At 40.4% G+C, this 19,544-nt stretch overlaps 1 protein-coding gene across 14 annotated transcripts in view; it reads right to left on the minus strand.

Annotated features, from left to right (window-relative positions):
- Nucleotides 1-19,544, minus strand: part of dtnba (dystrobrevin, beta a) — a 516,323-nt gene that overhangs the window by 316,353 nt on the left and 180,426 nt on the right. The gene's annotated exons all lie outside the window — the stretch shown is intronic.

Consider the following 19,544-nt stretch of genomic DNA (forward strand, 5'->3'; position numbering starts at 1 on the left):
CAATCCCTCAACACAGCTATTCCCCATTAGAATGGCCTGAAGAAACTGCTTTTACCTTAACAAGGGGCTTGCTCAATCTCCATCCACCACCATCACACTCTGCTGCAATTTCAACAACTTCTCCTTTCACTCATCACAGTTTCTCCAAGTTAAGGCCCTGGGTAACACAATGGATCCCAGCTTTAATGTCTCTTTGCAGGATATACAGAACATTCCTTCTTTCAGTTCTACACCTGAAACCACCCACGATATTCTCAAATACATTGAGGATACCTTTAGTGTTGCTTCCTTCTCGCATCTGGAACTAGAAAAAATAATCAAATTTTCTTCCAATTTCCCTCCTTCTCTGTGCATCAATATCCATTATAATCCCACCAGTATCCACCGTTATCTTGACCACACCTCCTTGCAGCCTACTTTCTGCAAGGATTCCATACCATTCCCTCAGTTTCTCAATTGCCTCTGTTCTGATGATACCTTCAATCCTGACCTCCCAGGAGCCTGCCTTTTCAATAAACCATTCTGTTCCCATGGTAACATCCTGTTCTGATTTTGCTGCAATGTTCAAACTAAGCACAACACAACCTCAAAGAAACCACACCTCATTTTCTGCTCAGGCACTTAATAAATTTGAGATATCAACATTGAATTCAATATTAACTTCAGAAACTGTCACATTGTATGGTTATTACATTCTCTCCTCCAGCACCAGCCCCCTCCAATTTTATCTTGTTTCTGTTTTTTCTCTTTGGTCTTCGTATTGATGACCCATTCCCTTCCTTTGACAACATAATTTATATTCATTTTACATCTCCTTTTCTCTTTCTTCACCCTTTTAGCTTTTGCATTGGGATTTAGCCACTATGTAAACTATATTTGATACCTTTCAGTTTTGAAGAAGTTATACCAGACTCAGAACATTGACATGGTTATTCTCTTCACAGATGCTGCTAGACCTGAGTTTTTCCAGCATTATCTATATTTGTTGTATTTCTAATCTGTTATGTCCTTTCTAACCATTTGTTAAATCCAGTTCACTACTGAACCCAATTTAAATAACCAACATTTTGCTTTCGTAATTGCCTGCCAGAAAACATATATGAAGAGATCTAGAAGTTCTTGTAAGTCACATCCACTGCATCTCCCAAATCCAGTCTGTTACTTCTCAAACAAAACACCCAGGTTTGAAAAGCTTTTGGCCTGGAATTAGTTTCATATTTCCCATGATCCACTCTGTATCTAAATAATTATATCTTTTTCTTTGAATTAAGTGAAGAAGGTGTTTAGCACACTTGCCTTCATTGTTCTGACCTTTGAGTATAGGAGTTGGGATGTCATGTTGAGGTTATACAGGACAGTTTTGGAGTACTATGTGCAGTTCTGGCAACCCTGTTGTAGGAAGGATATTATTAAATTGAAGAGGGTTCGTAAAGTATTTGCCAGAGATGTCAGGAATGGAGGGTTTGTGTTACAAGGAGAGACTGGATAGGCTGAGTTTCTTCTCTGGAGTGTAAGAGGTTGCAGAGTGACCTTATAGATGTTTATCAAATAATGATGGGCATAGATATGGTGAATAACAAGGGCCTCTTCCCTAGGATGGGGGAGTTCAAAACTAGTGACATATTTTTAAGATGAAAGGAGAAAGACAAAAAGCACACAGGGGGCAACTTTTGTTTTTAACACAGAGAGTGGTTCATATGTAGAGTGAACTGCCAGAGGTGGTGATGGATGCAAAATACAGGCAGGTGGGACGAGTTTAGTTTGGGAACATGGTTGGTGCAGACTAGATGGGCTGAAGGGTCTGTTTCCATGCTGTATGATTCGATCATTATAATTAACACTTGCAACATTTTTCTCATCACAGATATTAAATTTACTGGCTTGTAATTTCCTGGGCTAGTATTGTCTTCCTTTTTGAAAATGAGTGCTACATTGGCCATTCTCCAGTCCATTGACTTTTATCCACACTCGATAATCACCTGAAATATAACTCATATATCCTCCTTTATTTCTTACCTCACTTCCATTAGCACCTTTTGATATGGACCAGGGACTGCGCTTTCTTTCAGTTTAAGTAACTTTAACATGTTGCTATCATTCGTTATCATTGCGTAAAGAGCTTGTGAGAAAGGCACTCAATCATGGAAGATTTTAATGTGCAAATAGACTTAAAGTCAGATTGACAAAAGTACCTCGACAAGGAGTTCATGGAATGCTTTTCAGATATTTTCTTAACACAGCATGTTCTGGGGCTGATCAGTGAGCAGCCTAGATGAAACCCAACATTTGACAACAAGATAGGATTAATGATCTGATATCAAAATTAACCCCAGGTTACAGTGACCATAATATGATTGAAGTTTCCATTCTGTTTGAAGGAGAAAGGATTGGGTCCAAGACAATTTTTAAAAAATTTAAATAAGGGGAATTATGAGGGCGCCTCAGGAAAGTTGGCTCAAGTGCAATGTCAAGTCAGTGCTAAGATAAATCAGAGGTGAAGTGGCAGTTATTTAAGGGATAATTCTATATGCGTGGAATATGTACGCTCAAAAGAGTAAAAATAATTCCAAGCGATATTAATTAATGTTAAAGACAGTAACAGACAAAAAAAACACAATTGTGCAAAGACAGGTGTTAGTACGGAAGATGAAATGGAGTAAAGAGTGACTGAAAAAAATCAGAGAGAGAAAAATTCAAGTATTAGAGAAATCTGATCAGAAATTTGAAAGCAGCTAGTCGGATTCTATAAATATTTAGAAAGAGAGCAAATGAAGTGAACATTGGTCTGATGGGAAGTGTGACTGAAGAATCAATAATGGAAAATAAGGAGATGGCAGATGAATTGATGTATCTGGCATGGGTGTTAATTATAGAGGACACACATAACATCCCAGAAGCAACAATATATCAGGAAATGGGAAGGCAGGTGGAACTCAGGAAAATCATAATCTGAAGAGAAGCGGTATAGAGTAAATTGTTGGAGCTGCAATCTTACAAGTGCCTGGGTCCAGATGGAAGCCTTCTTAAGGTCTCAAAAATGACTAACATGATAGCTACTCCTTTGGTTTTAATTTTCCAAACATCACTTGATTCAGGGAATGATCCCATCAGACTGAATGTTGGGAAATGTAGCTCCTACATTCAAAAAAGGATGGAGATAAAAGGTAGGTAACTACAGGTGAGTTAGCTTACTATCTATCCTATTGAAGATGTGTAAAGTGATTATTAACTAAGTTACAGCAGGTCACTTGGATGATCACGCGTAGTCAAAATAGCTTTGTGAAAGGGAAATCATATTTGACCAATTTTTGGAGTTCTTTGAGGAAGTAACGTGCTGTGGATAAAGGGAAACACTGAATGTACTATACTTAGGTTTCTAGAAGGCATTTTATAAGGTGCCCCTTTAAAGATTATTGCAGAAAACTAAAGCTCATGGTGTAGGTGTAGCACGTTGGCATGGACAGAAGATTGGCTGACTAACAAAAATAGAGTGGTAATAAACTGTTAACAATTTATATAAATAATTTAGATGAAAGGTCAGAAGGTTTGGTTGCCAAATTTGCTGATGACGCAAAGTACCGAGGAAGTCAGTGTGAAAAGGACACAAGGACTCTATGGAAGCATACATGCAGATTAATTGAGTGGGCAACGTTATGGCAAATGAAGTATACGTGGGAAAACATGAAATTACCCGGTTGGCAAGGGAATTTTTAAAAATCTAAATGATGAGAGATTGCAGAGCTCAGAGATGCAGAATCCTATTGCATGAATCACAAAGGCTTAGTATGCAGGTGCAGCAAGTAATGGGGAAAGCGAGTAGAGTTTTATCATTACCACAAAGGAAATTGAATACAATAGGGTTGTGATGTTTCCATTGCAAAGGACACTAATAAGACTGTCTTTGGAGCACTATGCACAGTATTGGACATCTTACTAAAGGAAGAGGCATTGGGGGCAGTTCAGAGAAGGTTTACCAAACTAATACCTGGAATGGGTGAATTGTCCTTTGAATGAAGTTGGACAGATGAGGTTTGAATCTGCTGGAGTTTAAAAGTAGCGTTGTGACTGAAACATACATGATTCTGAGGAGTCTTGATAAAGGAGATGAGGAGAGGATATTTCCTTTTCTGAGGAAATTCAGGACCAGGGATTGCTCCCAATTAAAATAAGGTTTGGTTCTTCCTTTTCTCCCAGAAAGTAGAGAGCCTTGGAATTTATGAAGGTGGCAGAGGCAGAAATATTCTTTGTTAAGGAAGGGAGTGAAATGTGGATTTATGATTATTTAGCCACAATTTTATTGAATAGTGAAGCAGCATTGAGAAGCTAAATGGCCTACTTTGTCCAATTCATATGCTAGAACTTCCTTTTGCTTGACACCAGCTTGTCAAAAGGATGCTGCTTGCATTGGTATGTCATTATCCTTCACAGTGCAAGACACCAGCAGCACAGTCTCTTCAAGACCGTCAGGGAGTGGAGGTTAGTGTGTGCCCATCTCTATAGAGAAGGTGCTAGGGAAGCTGAAAGGTCTGAAGGTGGATAACTCACCCAGAATGACTGGACTACAATCCAGAGTTCTGAAGGAGATTGGCTGAGGAGGTTGTAGAGGCTTTGGTGGTGATCTTTTGGGAATCACTGGAGTTAGGGAGGGTCACAGAGGACTGGAAAATGGTTAATGTAACACATTGGGAGGGAGGAAACGATAGGCCAGTTCGCCTGACCTTGGTCATTTTTACAATTTTAGGGTCCATGATTAAGGTTGAATTTGCAGGGCACATGGAAGTGCATGGTAAAATAGGGCTGAGTCAGCACAGCCTCACCAAAGAGAGGTTATGCCTGACCAATCAGTTAGCATTCCATGAGAAGGTAATGAGCCAGTTAGACAAAGTAAATTCAGTGGATGTGATCTGTTTGAATTTCCAAAAGGCCTTTGACAAGGTGTTGCCCAGGAGCTTGCTAAACAAGAGCCAATGGTGTTAGAGTGTGGTACTGGCATCGAAAGAGGTTTGGCCGTTTGGTCGAAGGCACAGAGTAGGGATGAAGGACAGCAGCTGGTGAGTAGTGAAGTTCCACAGGGCTCTGTATTGGGATCAGAACCAATCAAATTATACATTAATGATCAGAAGGAACTGAGAGCATTGTTGGTCAGTTTGCAAATGACACAAAGATAGGTGGAGGGACAGGTGGTGGTGAGGAACTGGAGAGGCTGCAAAAGGATTCGGACAGACTAGGAGAGTGAGCAAAGTAGTGGAAGATGGAATACAATGCGGGAACATGCAGATTGGTAGGAAGGATAGAAACATAGACTATTTTCGAAGTAAGGAAAGGCTTTGGAAATCTGAATTGTAAAAGGAATTAGGAGATATGCTTCAGGATTTTCTTAAGGTTAACATGCAAGTTCAGTTGGTGGTTAAGCAGGCAAATTCAGTGTTAGCATTCATTTCAAGAGGGCTAGAATGTAAGAGCAGAGAGATATTGCTGAGGCTGTATAAAGCACTGGTCAAATAGTCGGAACATTGGGATGAGCATTTGGGTCCCGTATTGAAGGAAGGATGTGCTGCCCTTGGAGATGTCCAGAGGTGGTGTACATGAATGTCCTGGGGTTGAAAGACTAGAGCTGAGTAGCGATCAACGACTCTGGGTCTGTATATGATGGAATTTAGAAACATGAGGGGGGGTCTGATTGACACTTTAAGAAATCTGAGATGCCTGGACAGAGTGGGTGTGGAGAAGATGTTTCCACTATTAGGAAAGACTAGGATCTGAAGGCATGGCCTCAGAGTGAAGGGACAACTCTTTAGAATTGAGATGAGGAGGAATTTCTTCAGCTAGAGGGTGGTTAATCTGTGGAACTCATTGTCACAGAGGGCTGTGGAAGACACGTCATTGAGTGTATTTAAGACAGAGATAGAAACATTAAGTTTCAAGAATATTAAATTTCAAGGATTATGGGGAGAAGGCAAGATAACGGCATTCAGAAATGTACCAGCCAAGATTAAATGGCAGAGTAGACTCAAGGGCTCAATTGCCAAATTCTGCTTCTATATTATGGTATATAATATATACCATAATACATATTATGGTATCCCTCTAGCCCCTGCCTGTTCTTATGTATATCTAAATGCATCTTAAGCATTGCTATGGTATCTGCTTCTTCCACCTTCTCCCACATCATGGTCCAGGTACCTACCAACCTTCTGTGAAAAAAACTTGCCTCGCGCGTCTCCTTTAAACTTTGCCCCTCTCACCTTAAACATGTGCCCCCTAGTATTCGACATTTCCACTGTGGGAAAGAGACCCTAACTGTCCTCCTGCTCATAATTATATCAGGTCATTTAGCAGCTTCCAATGTTTTGGCAAAACAATCCAAGATTATCCAACCTCTCCTTATAGCTCAGTGGTTAGCACTGCTGCCTCACAGCACCAGGGTCCCAGGTTCAATTCCAGCCTCGGGTGACTGTCTGTGTAGAGTTGGAACATTCTCACCGTGTCTGCGTGGGTTTCCTCCCACAGTCCAAAGATGTGCAGGTTAGGTGAATTGGCTGTGCTAAATTACCCATAGTCTTAGGTGCATTAGTCAGAAGGGAATGGGTCTGGGTGGGTTACTCTTCGGAGGGTCGGTGTGGACTTGTTGGGCCGAAGAGCCTGTTTCCACACTGTAGGGAATCTAATCTAATCCAATTCAGGCAACAACCTGGTGAACCTCTTCTACATTCGATCCAAAGACTCAACATCTTTTCTATAATGTGGTGACCAGAAATCCACCTACCACATTCCCTTTACCCCACCCAGCAGTGCCCCACATAACTGTCGATATTGTTCTGTGTCCAGGCATGGACCGTGCAGATTCTGGGCCTGGACCGCGTGGATTCCGGGCCTGGACCATGTCAATTCCGGGCGTGGATTAGGGTTGCTTCAGGGAGAGCTCCTGTCCTGGATGTTCTCAGAGACAGTCTCCAAAGGTAGCAGTATATTTTGTTTTGTCCAATCAGATTAGAAATCAGGTTTATGATGCAGATCAGAAGATCTGAGCCAACATTGGCAATTATTCAAATGCTATTCATGAGGACAGAACTCAGACTGCCAAGGCATTAGAAGCATCATCTCAAATGAATAAGATCATTGAACAGCTAATGGACTAGTGGGCTTTGAGTCAAGTGATATAGATTATACAAGGTCATGATGTAATGGTGAATACCTATGACAAGAGTAAGACTGCAGCTGGAGCACTGGGTGTAATTTCAGCTCCAAACTATAAGAAGCTGAAACAATAGAGACAGTACTGAGCAAACTTATGAAGGGATTGTCTGATTTGAGAAAATATAAATTGTAAGGACAGACTTGAAAGACTGGGACTGTTTTCAATTGAACAAAGAAGGATGATCTACATGGCCACACTTAAAGTTTAACTGAGATGAGGCAAGATAAATAGAAGCAAATTATTTTTAGTGGTTAAGAGGTCTAGAATAAGGGAACTTGGACATAAAAGTAGTGCAATAAATTTAGGACAGAAAGGAGAACATTTAATTCCCAGAAGAGTGTTGAGTGACTCCAAAACTCACGATGAGAAATAGTGATTAATGCAGGCACCCGGGATGTTAAACAGAGAGCTGAAGTAAAGAAATAGGAACTCAGTGGGAACATGAGATTGGAACAATTAATCATTCAGTGAGAAAATATTAATGTAGACTGGCCACAATCAACCACTGTTTTCAGGTAGTAATTGGACATAATTGTTAGTAAAGTGTGGAGCAGATTTAACCTGAAAATTAGAAGAAATTTTGCTGTTTGTTTTAATAGATAAAATAAATTGGTGATTCAAGTGTCAGTAGATTTGAAAATCTTAGCTTCATTTTTCATTCATCATTTTCCATCGTTTCTTATCATATTTTCCCCAAGTATTTATTCAGTTCCATCTAGTGGTGAAAACCAGAAAGAATCTTGAGCCACAAAACACTTTACTTGTAGTTTAAGCTCCTAGTGCAATCAGTGAGTAGTTAAAATTTAACACTTAATTGAAATTATGCATTCAGTCATATTTTGTAGAATATGGCTTGCAGGTGCTGCTGCTAAAGCTTAATATCTCATTTTATATCCAGTGTCCCCAGGGATAAAGCATAAAATCATGCAGACAGTAAAATTATTAGCAAGATTACTAAATTAAATATCCTTCAACTATGTGTGTCAATTTGACCCTGTAGAAAGTCTCTCCAATTTGAGTTGAGAGGTTAGGGTTAGAGTTACACTTTCCATTCTTCATTCCCATGAATAGGTTAAATAATGTAACACACCGATGAACAACTGTGCACCGAGTTCAGTTTTTAGAAAATTATACACACTTTGTCACAGTGCATTCATACACATCTGGAACCTATTGCTGCAATGTGCATAAAACCAACATGTGATCTTAAAAATTGTTCTGAAAAGAAAGTATCACATTGAAATGGATTTGTCCCCTTACCCTTTGCCACTGAAATTGTCTGAACTAAGTTAATCAATTTTTTTCGCTTTTTTCAAGGCAATATACAGCATTTGAAAAATAACACAAGTGAAAAATACAAAATCCAGGGAAATTAAAATCTGTAATTCATTAAAGAAAGTGAATAGAAAATGCTTAGAGGGATATAGACTAAACACTGGCAAATGGGACGCAGTCAGATTGAGATATCTGGTCAGCACTGCAGAGTTGGATGAGAGGGTCTGTTTCCATGCTCTATGACTCTATGACTCCATAAATCATCAGTATCTTACTGAGAAACACTGAGCCTAAAAACTCATACCAACTGGACAAAATAAATTAAACTATACTTAATAACAGCAACAGAAGAATGAAAAAACATTCACTGTATCCCTCTGACTGAAGATTCAGTGAAGTAAGGAGATAGCTAAATGATGATAGAGGGGGTTACGTTATTAAGTCATCAAATCAAAATTAGTAGCGACCAAGGATCCAATTCACAAGAGAGAGCAAAAGGTTAAAGCCACCATCTAACACTTTAATTAAATTCTAAAATATCACATTAACAGGGGAAATAAAGCCAGCAGTCTATTCATGCAGCTCTCTGCTCACATTGCACACGTATCAGCAAACTCCTATCCCACCAGCGTAATGGATTAGTCGCGATAAAATACAGTTTTACAGTGGTTTAATTACCCATCACTCACCTTCTGGAGAAGTCATCTCAATAGCATTCAGTAAGAGGTTAGCTAGATATTGAAGCATTGTGAGAAGACGCCGCAGTCTCGGACTATTGGTACACATTGTGGTGTGTGGGAATATGTGAAGGCTTGGATGGTGAGGAAAAGTGTCTTTGAATTTGGAGGATTCAAGATGCTAGTTTATTAAAATAATGGGGGAAACCCAAGAACAAAAAAAACATTCAGTAGGGTGAAACATAACCAAGACAGGAATTTTCCATGAATTTTCATCCCTGACTATTAACACAGACATTTGACAGAGGTCATTTGGTATGACAGAGTGTCGCTGAAAAAAATAACTATATTTTGTCAAAGCTTTTCATCTTGAACTTATCAGGACATTTGCAAAAATGCCAACAAGAAAACAATACTTATACTGTATGAGCAGAGAGAACAGATTACATGTCAGATGAATGCTGATTGGCAGAAATGTTACCAAGAAGAGGAGACCAGTTAGATGATGTCTTGACAGTTAACCACCAAACTTTGTTTAAATTCATAACAAAGCAGCTTGACACACATTAGTCTCGACACTTCCCTGAAAAATGAACCAGAGTGGCTGCCACCTACTTTGCTGTGTCATAATGGGTGCCGTATATCTGCAAAAGATAGGTTACTGTGTATTAACATTTGTTGCTTTAGTATGGACAAGTGTACTGATGCTATAAGCTGAAAAATATAGCACAAAGCAAACACCAGCTGGTTTTTGTGAGTTGAGGAGACTGTGCACCACTGTAAACAGTGAGATTGTTGAGAGTAGTGTGCCCATTCAAATATCATGGAACATGATCCAGCATTTGTATACAAAGGCTGTTTTTGACAATACCACATGTTTATCTGAATAGTTTTGAAATAAAGTATCATGTACAATGTGCTCCAAATGCAAAAAGGGAAATTTTTGGACAAAATAACATGAGAATGTATACTTTGCAAAGAGGAGAAGCTGGTGTCTTCGTGTGAGGGTTGAGATCATACTTTCAGGGGATGATTTAATTGTGAAGTTCCCAGAAGCTCAGTGGAGAATATGTATTAATAACATTATGGTAAAATTATAATTCACTAGAAAGTCCAACATGCATGCACAACCTTACAATGAATAATTCAGAAACATGATTTATATACTTATGGGACAAAACCATATTGGTAGCAATTAAAAACTGAATTTCCTTGTTCGATTATACCATTAGATTTTAAACCTTAAAATTTCCTTCATGCTCTGTACTAAAATATCCAGGGAACTGGTGAGCCTGACCTCGGCGGTGGGAAGGTTGTTGGAGGGAATCCTGAGGGACAGGATGTACATGTATTTGGAAAGACAAGGACTGATTAGGGATAGTCAGCATGGCTTTGTGCATAGGAAATCATGTCTCACAAACTTGACTAAGTTTTTTTGAAGAAGTAACAAACAGGATTGATGAGGGCAGAGCAGTAGATGTGATCTATATGGACTTCAGTAAGGCGTTCGATAAGATTCCCCATGGGAGACTGGTTAGCAAGGTTAGATCTCAAAGATACAGGGAGAACTAGCTATTTGGATACAGAACTGGCTCAAAGGTACAAGACAGAGGGTGGTGGTGGTGGAGGGTTTTTTTTCAGATTGGAGGCCTGTGACCAGTGGAGTGCCACAAGGATCAGTGCTTTACATAAATGATTTGGATGCGAGCATTAGAGGTATAGTAAGTTTGCAGATGACACCAAAATTGGAGGTGTAGTGGACAGCGAAGGTGGTTACCTCAGATTACAACAGGATCTTGACCAGATGGGACAATGGGCTGAGAAGTGGCAGATGGAGTTTAATTTAGATAAATGCAAGGTGCTGCATTTTGGGAAAGCAAATCTTAGCAGGACTTATACACTTAATGGTAAGGTCCTAGGGAGTGTTGCTGAACAAAGAGACTGTGGAGTGCAGGTTCATAGCTCCTTGAAAGTGGAGTGGCAGGTAGATAAGATAGTGAAGACGACGTTTAGTATGCTTTCCTTTATTGGTCAGAGTATTGAATACAGGAGTTGGGAGGTCATGTTGTGGCTGTACAGAACATTGGTTAGGCCACTGTTGGAATATTGCATGCAATTCTGGTCTCCTTCCTATTGGAAAGATGTTGTGAAACTTGAAAGGATTCAGAAAAGATTTACAAGGATATTGCCAGGTTTGGAGGATTTGAGCTACAGGGAGAGGCTGAATAGGCTGGGTCTGTTTTCCCTGGAGCGTCAGAGGCTGAGGGGTGACTTTATAGAGGTTTATAAAATCATGGGGGACATGAATAGGATAAATAGATGAAGTCTTTTCCCTGGGGTGGGGGGGGGGGGGGGTGGAGTCCAAGGGATTAGATTTAGGGTGAGATTGGAAAGGTATAAAAGGGCAATGTTTTCACACAGAGGGTGGTACGTGTATGGAATGAGCTGCCAGAGGGAGTGGTGGAGGCTGGTACAATTACAACATTTAAACAGCATCTGGATGGGTATATGAATAGGAAGGGTTTGGAGGGATATGGGCCGGGTGCTGGCAGGCGGAACTAGATTGGGTTGGGATATCTAGTTTGCATGGACAAGTTGGACCGAAGGGTCTGTTTCCATGCAGTACATCTCTATGACTCCATAAAAATGGTCTATAAAGTGAGGTATTATTTTGCATGTTGATTATCAGTCTTGTCTACAATATAACAGTAATTTTTTTGTTTTGTTACATTTCATATGAATGACACAATCCCCTCTGTGATTTCAGAAAGTGGAATTAAAAGCAGTTCAGAGATCAGAGAGTTAGTCTGTAAATCAGAGAAGCAACTTCGGATACTAACATTATGCCTATTTTCTTTCTCCACAACCTTTAACCTTAGGTCTAGAGAAAATAAATGGGCAATTCACAATAACTAATAATAATACTAACTCAAATATGAATCAAAATGAAAAATACTTGGACGTGTCAAAGGCTTCACCACTTTCACACATGCACAATACCATACCAAATCATTTTGTTTTGAGAGCTACTTCTGATGGATCCTTTTTTTGGATTTTTGGGGGTTCTTGGTGTTCAAAGGCTATTTTACATTCTTACTAACTCCTTTTGTAGATGATATAGTTACCCGATAACAATGCCTTCTAAATGTATGTTGACATATCGGGTATTTGTCTCAGGTTAAAGCAGAACAACATCCCCAATAAACATCAAGCTAATTAAACTTACAGCTAAAACACACAAGGAAAGCATGAATTCCCTAGAAACCACAGTGTTTAAAGTGGAATAAGACATAAGTTAGCAACAAAAGATTTACTTCCAAACTAACTGACACCTCCATAAACAAAAAGCCACAGGAATATGCAAATTAAGGAAATGCAGTAGGTTATTCTGCCCCTCATACCTGTAGTAGGATATGATAACGATCATTGTTAATCTGTAACCGCAACTTCAAGTTTATATTCCCACCTAATCCCAATAACCTTTCGCTACCTTAACACCACCATAACCACCGCAGCCTTAAACATATTCGAGGATTCTGCTTTCACTGCCTTTTCGGGAACAAAGTTAAAAATCACCAACACCAGGTTTATTTGGAAGTACTAGTTTCATAACGCTGCTCTTTCATCAGGTAACAGTGGGGCAGGATTACAAGACACAGAATTTAGAGCAAAAGATCACAGTTTCATGAATTAAAACAATATATTGAACAAACCTATATTGTTGTTAAGTCTTTCATCTTTTAGATTGGGTTGCAAGTTTCAGTTCATTAATATGTAAATCCCCGAACCTCTTTCAAGTCACATTCTTGAGATAACTCAAGGTTTTATTTAAAAAAAGTGATACCTCAGTTCAGACAATGTATTAACGGTCTGAGGTTAGATTCTGTCTGTATGCCAACCTTAAGTCAGACTGGTTCTATTTCCAAAGTAAGAATTGATAAAATGTTATATGGATTGACTGCCTGCAGGATGTGCACTTTTTGAGCAAAAATAGAATGTACCTGCAAATACAACTCTGCAAATGTGTGTGTGTGTCTGTATGTGTGTGTCTGTGTGTCTGTGTCTGTGCGCGCACGATGGAGTATAAATCCATTTTATTTGCAGTGGGAGCAATGACAAAGAGGATCAGAGGACTGCTGGAAAGGTAACTAAATTGTATAAAAAGCTTATCTTGTGAATAGGTGGAACGCACGCTGAGCAGGAGCGGACACGGAACTGCTGGGTAAGTGAGGTAATATATTTGGCCGGTTGCTTTACCCGAAACACTATTTAGGTTGTGTTTCCCATCCATCCTCCTCCTCTAACCAAAACAAAATGTTCTGAGCCCCGATTTGGTAAGGTTAGTCATTTTTTAAAAAAATTCTCTTTGGGAATTAGAACTGTGGGGATGGCAGTTAGGGCAGTTGAATGCTCCTCCTGCAGAATGTGAGAGGTAAGGGTCACCACTAGTGTCCCCGATGACTGCATCTGTGGGAAGTGCACCCAACTCTGGCTCCTCGGAAACTGCTTTAGGGAACTGGAACTGGAGCTGGAGCTGGACCTGGATGAACCTCCGATCATTCGGGAGGTGGAGGGGGTTATTGTGAGGAGTTACAGCGAGGTAGTCACACCTCAGGTACAGGAAAAAGGTAGATGGGTAGAAAGGGAATCGGCAGACAGTGCAAGGAGCCCTTGTGGCCGTTCCCCTCAATAACTAGTATACTGTCTTGGATACTGTTGGGGGGAATGACTTATCAGGAGTAAGTCATGGGGTACAGGTCTCTGGCACAGACTCTGTCCCAGTTGCTCAGAAGGAAAGGGGGAAGAGGAGCAGAGCATTATTCACTGGGGACTCCATCGTTAGGGGGACAAATAGGAGGTTCTGTGGGAATGAGAGAGACTCACGTTGGTGTGTTGCCTCCCAGGTGCCAGGGATTGTGATGTCTCGATGTTTTCGGGATCTTTGAGGTGGAGGGGGAACAGCCCCAAATCATGGTCTACATAGTACCAACGACATAGGTAGGAAAAGGGATAGGGAGTAAGGCAGAAATTCAGGGAGCTAGGGTGGAAGCTTAGAGCTAGAAGAAAGAGTGTTATCTCGGGTTTGTTACCCGTGCCACGTGCTAGCAAGGTGAGGAATAGGGAAAGAGAGCAGTTGAAAACGTGGCTACAGGGATGGTGCAGGAGGGAGGGTTTCAGATACCTGGCTAATTCAGGCTTATTCTGCGGTGGAACCTCTACAAACAGGTTTGCTAATGCTCTTTGGGAGGGTTTAAACTAATTCAGGAGAGGGATGGGAACCGGAATTGTAGCTCCAGTGTCCAGGAGGTTGAGAGTAGTGAGGTCATAATTAAGGTTTCAAAGTTGCAAGAGCGTAGGAAGGTGGTTTGAAATGTGTCATCTTCAACACCAAGAGCATTCAGAATAAGGTGGGTGAACTTGTAGCATGGGTTGGTACCTGGGACTTGAATGGTGTGACTATTTCAGAGACATGGATAGAGCAGGGACAGGAATGGCTGTTGCAGGTTCCGGGATTTAGACGTTTCAGTAAGAACAGGGAAGGTGGTAAAAGGGGAGGTGTGGCATTGTTAGTCAAGGACAGTATTACGGTGGCAGAAAGGACATTTTATGAGGACTAATCTATGAGGTAGTATGGGCTGAGGTTAGAAACAGGAAAGGAGAGGTCACCTTGTTGGGAGTTTTCTATAGGCCTTTGAAAAGTTCCAGAGATGTAGAAGAAAGGATTGAAAAGACGATTCTGGATAGGAGTGAAAGTAACAGGGTGGTTGTTATGGGTCTTTAACTTTCCTATTATGGACTCGAAATGCTATAGTTTGAGTACCTTAACTGTGTCTGTTTTTATCCAATGTGTGCAGGAGGGTTTCCTCACACAGTATGTAGACAAGCCAACAAGAGGCGAGGCCACATTGGATTTGGTACTGGAGAATGAACCAGGCCAGGTGTTAGATTTGGAGGTAGGTAAGCAGTTTGGTGATAGTGACTACAATTCAGTTACATTTACTTCAGTGATGGAAAGGGACAGATATACCACAGGGCAAGAGTTATAACTGGGGGAAAGGCAATTATGATGTGATTAGGCAAGATTTAGGATGCACAGGATGGGGAAGGAAACTGCAGGGACTGGGCAAAATTGAAATGTGGAGTTTGGTTAAGAAGCAGCTACTGCATGTCCTTGACTAAGTATGTAGCTGTCAGGCATGGAGGCAGTGGTTGAGTGAGGGAAACATAGTTTACTATAAATATTGAAGGAGAAGGCTTATGTTAGGATGAGGCGTGAAGGCTCAGTTAGGGTGCTTGAGGGTTACAAGTTAGCCAGGAAAGACCTAAAGTGTGAGCTAAGAAGAGCCAGGAGGGGACAAGAGAAGCCTTTGGCATGTATAATCAAGGAAAACCCTAAAGTTTTCTATACGTAGGAATAAAAGAATGACAAGAGTAAGGTTAGGGTATGCCAAGGACAGTAGTGGGAAATTGTGCGTGGAGTTAGGAAAGGCACTAAATGAATATTTTTTGTCAGTATTCACACTGGAAAAAGACAAAGTTGTTGAAGAGAATACTGAGATACAGGCTACTAGACTAGATGGGATTAAGGTTCATAAGGAGGAGGTGTTAGCAATTCTGGAACATGTGAAAATAGGTAAGTCTCCTGGGCCAGATGGGATTTATCCTAGGATTCTCTGGGAAACCAGGGAGGAGATTGCCGAGCCTTTGGCTTTGATCTTTATGTTGTCATTGTCTACAGGAATAGTGCCAGAAGACTGGAGGATAACAAATGTGGTTCCCCTGTTCAAGAAGGGGAGTAGAGACAACCCAGGTAATTATAGACCATTGAACCTTACTTAGGTTGTGGGTAAAGTGCTGGAAAGGATTATAAGAGATAGGATTTATGATAATCTAGAAAGGAATAAATTGATTAGAGATAGTCAACATGGTTTTGTGAAGGGTAGGCTGTGCCTCACAAATGTTATTGAGTTGTTTGAGAAAGTGACCAAACAGGTGGATGAGGGTAAAGTGGTTGATGTGGTGGATATGGATTTCAGTAAAGTATTGGATAAGGTTCCCCATGGTAGGCTATTGCACAAAATACAGAGGCATGGGATTGAGGGTGATTTAGTGGTTTGGATCAGAAATTAGCCAGCTGAAGGAAGACAGAGGATAGTGGTGGAAGGGTATTGTTCATCCAGGAGTTCAGTTACTAGTGGGGTACCACAAGGATCTGTTTTGGGGCTACTGCTGTTTGTCATTTTTATAAGTGACCTGGATATGGGCATAGAAGGATAGGTTAATAAATTTGCGGATAACACTAAAGTTGGAGAAGTTGTGGATAGTGCTGAATGATATTGCAGGTTACAGAGAAACATAGATAAGCTGCAGAGCTGGGCTCAGAGGTGGTAAATGGAGTTTAATGCCAAAAAGTGTGAGGTCATTCACTTTGAAGGAGCAACAGGAACGCAGAGTACTGGGCTAATGGTAAGATTCTTGGTAGTGTAGATGAGCAGAGAGATCTCGGTGTCCAGGTACATCGATCCCTGAAAGTTGCCACCCAGGTTGATAGGGTTGTTAAGCAGGTGTACAAGTGTGTTAGTTTTTATTGGTAGAGGGAATGAGTTTCGGAGCCATGAGGTCATGCTGCAGCTGCACAAAACTCTGGTGCGGCCACACGGAGTATTTTGTACAGTTCTGGTCACCACATTATAGGAAGGATGTGGAAGCTTTGGAAAGGGTGCAGAGGAGATTTACCAGGACATTGCCTGGTATGGAAGGAAGGTCTTATGAGGAAAGGCTGAGGGACTTCAGGCTGCTTTTGGTAGAGAGAAGAAGGTTAAGAGGTGACTTAATAGCGGCATACAAGATGATCAGAGGATTAGATAGGATGGACAGTGACAGCCTTTTTCCTCAGATGATGATAGCTAGCATGAAAGGACGTAGCTTTAAACTGAGGGGAGATAAATATGGGACAGATGTCAGAGGTAGGTTCGTTATTCAGAGGGTAGTAGGGGCATAAAATGCACAGCGTGCAACAGTAGTAGACTTGCAAACTTTGAGGGCATTTAAATGGTCATTGGATAAATACATGGATGATAATGGAATAGTGGAGGTTGGTTTCACAGGTTGGTGCAACATTGAGGGCCGAAGGGCCTGTAATGTTCTATGCTCTACATTTTCCATGTGAGAGGGTGTGCGCGTGGGTGAAAGTGTGGGGCCTGTATGTGGGTTTGTCTGAGAGAGAGCGCATGTGTATGAGACAGGGTCTGTGTGAGTATTCTTTTTAGGAACAGACTGCTAAAGGCCCTCAACTCTCAGAGAAACAAACAATTGCCTCATCTCTGTTTTAAAATGGTGGGCCATGATTTTAAAGAGTAACCTCTCGTTATAGATTTTCCTATTATTCACATCGACCCTGTCAAAAATGCTCAGGATTTTATATGTCTTGATCAAGTTACCTTTTAGTCTTCTGCATGTCAGAGAATGCACACCTTGGTGAAAGTGAGGACTGTAGATGCTGGAGATCAGACTGGAGGGTGTGGTGCTGGAAAAAGCACAGCAGGTCAGGCAGCATCTGAGGCAGAACACCTTACCAATCCTCATGTGACAATCCCCCCATTACTCACATTAGTCTGGGTAAACTGTCTCTGAACAGCCTCCAGCACATGTACATCCTCCCTTAAATAAGGTGACCCCGATATTGTGCATGTTAACTAAAGCATAACCTCCCTATTCTTGTATTCAATCACCCACATCTGAATCTATCATCCTAAACATCCCACACACAGACAGGCCAGACCGCAGTCATGCGTTTCCATCATTTACACACAATGCCACACTATTTTTAACTAAATCGCAATCTCAGATTTAAATTTTAAAATCAGAGTTCATTACAGTCCCATTCATTCCATTTTTCTCCATGTAGCTACTGAACATATGCAGCCTTAAGCTAGCGATGCAACATTTATTTCCAGATCATTCATTATCTCACAGTTTTGAGATTTCCTCGCTCCTAGTCAGCTGAGATTTCCTTTGTTGACAGATTTCAGATCTGTTCTGAAGTAGTATTACTGAACCTGAAACACTAACGCTGATTTCTCTCCACAGATGCTGCCAGACCGGTTCAGATGTTGCAGCAATTTCTGTTGTTGTTTCAGATTTCCAGATTCCGCAGTTCTTTCTGTTTTTTATTCATGGTTAAATGTATTGGCTGTGACTCCTATTTTGGCCCTGAACTCATGCTTCAGGAAATAAAGCTGTTTCCCAAAGTTGAACCAACCCTTCCAAATTAACAAGCTTGTGTCTTCAGCTCTGTCCAAATTTGAGATACCACTAAGCACTTCACATTAGTTTGCACATTTCAGGATAAAACTCTTTTTTTATAAAGTGAAATCTACTTGGTTTATATTTACAATGTATTCTTTACGAGAATATTTTCATGAACTTATACCTGCAAAAGCAGGTAATGGTATATTATTATGTTTCGGTCAAGCAAATTTGCACTGACCGTTACAAAGGCCAATTGGCCCTTTGAGCCTACCCATTCAACAAAATTGTGATCAATCTGTTGGCATTTCACATTTCCATTGATTCCCAAGAATCTTTGATTCCATTAGCTAACAAATATCTATCTAACTCTGTCTTAAAAATATTCAATGAACCTTTTATGAAAAAGTTCCAAAGTTCTACACCACTTGAGGGAAAAACGTTCTCATCACTTTCCTAAAAATGACAAAAAAAATACTTTTTTTTAAAAAAAAAGCTTTATTACAAATAAGGTCTTACTTTTCATGAAAATTTGACCAAGAAAAGTAAAGCATGATAAAATCTTTAAAACTGTTTCATATTATGTTGCCTTTCATCTACCAAAATAAAAGCAGATCATTTTCAAATGCATAAATGAGAACATGCTCCAACTGAGTTCCAACAATTTGGAATTAAATTTTGCTGTAATATGTGTGCTATTATACTCTCAGCTCAATTTGCCTCTCCTGCTCATCCAAGCTCCAAACATGCCTTATCACTCATCTCTACCTCCAACTACAATCCCCTCTGGAAAAGCACAATCTATTTATAGTCAGTATAGATTCATTAGTTAGAGATCATCTTTAACTCACCTATCAGGATAATATGTATAGAGTAAAGCAACCTAGCTTGTTTGGTCTTCAAGGAATCATTTGACAAACTGCACATTAATGGCTAATGGTTGGCTTTATGGGTCACAAAAGGCAGAAAACGGTTTTAAAATAGGAAACAAAGGAGCACAACATATTTGAGATTTTTGCAGTGTTTCCCTAAGGTTTGGATTTGAGACTGTTACCGTTTTGAAGACAGTTCACATCAGCTGAACGAGAGAGAATGGAAGCAATGGCAGGAATGTTAGAGTAAAAAAAATTCTAACATTTGTAAAT

The sequence above is a fragment of the Chiloscyllium punctatum genome, chromosome 3 (assembly GCF_047496795.1).
Source record: "Chiloscyllium punctatum isolate Juve2018m chromosome 3, sChiPun1.3, whole genome shotgun sequence".
In the NCBI taxonomy this organism is placed as follows: Eukaryota; Metazoa; Chordata; class Chondrichthyes; order Orectolobiformes; family Hemiscylliidae; genus Chiloscyllium; species Chiloscyllium punctatum.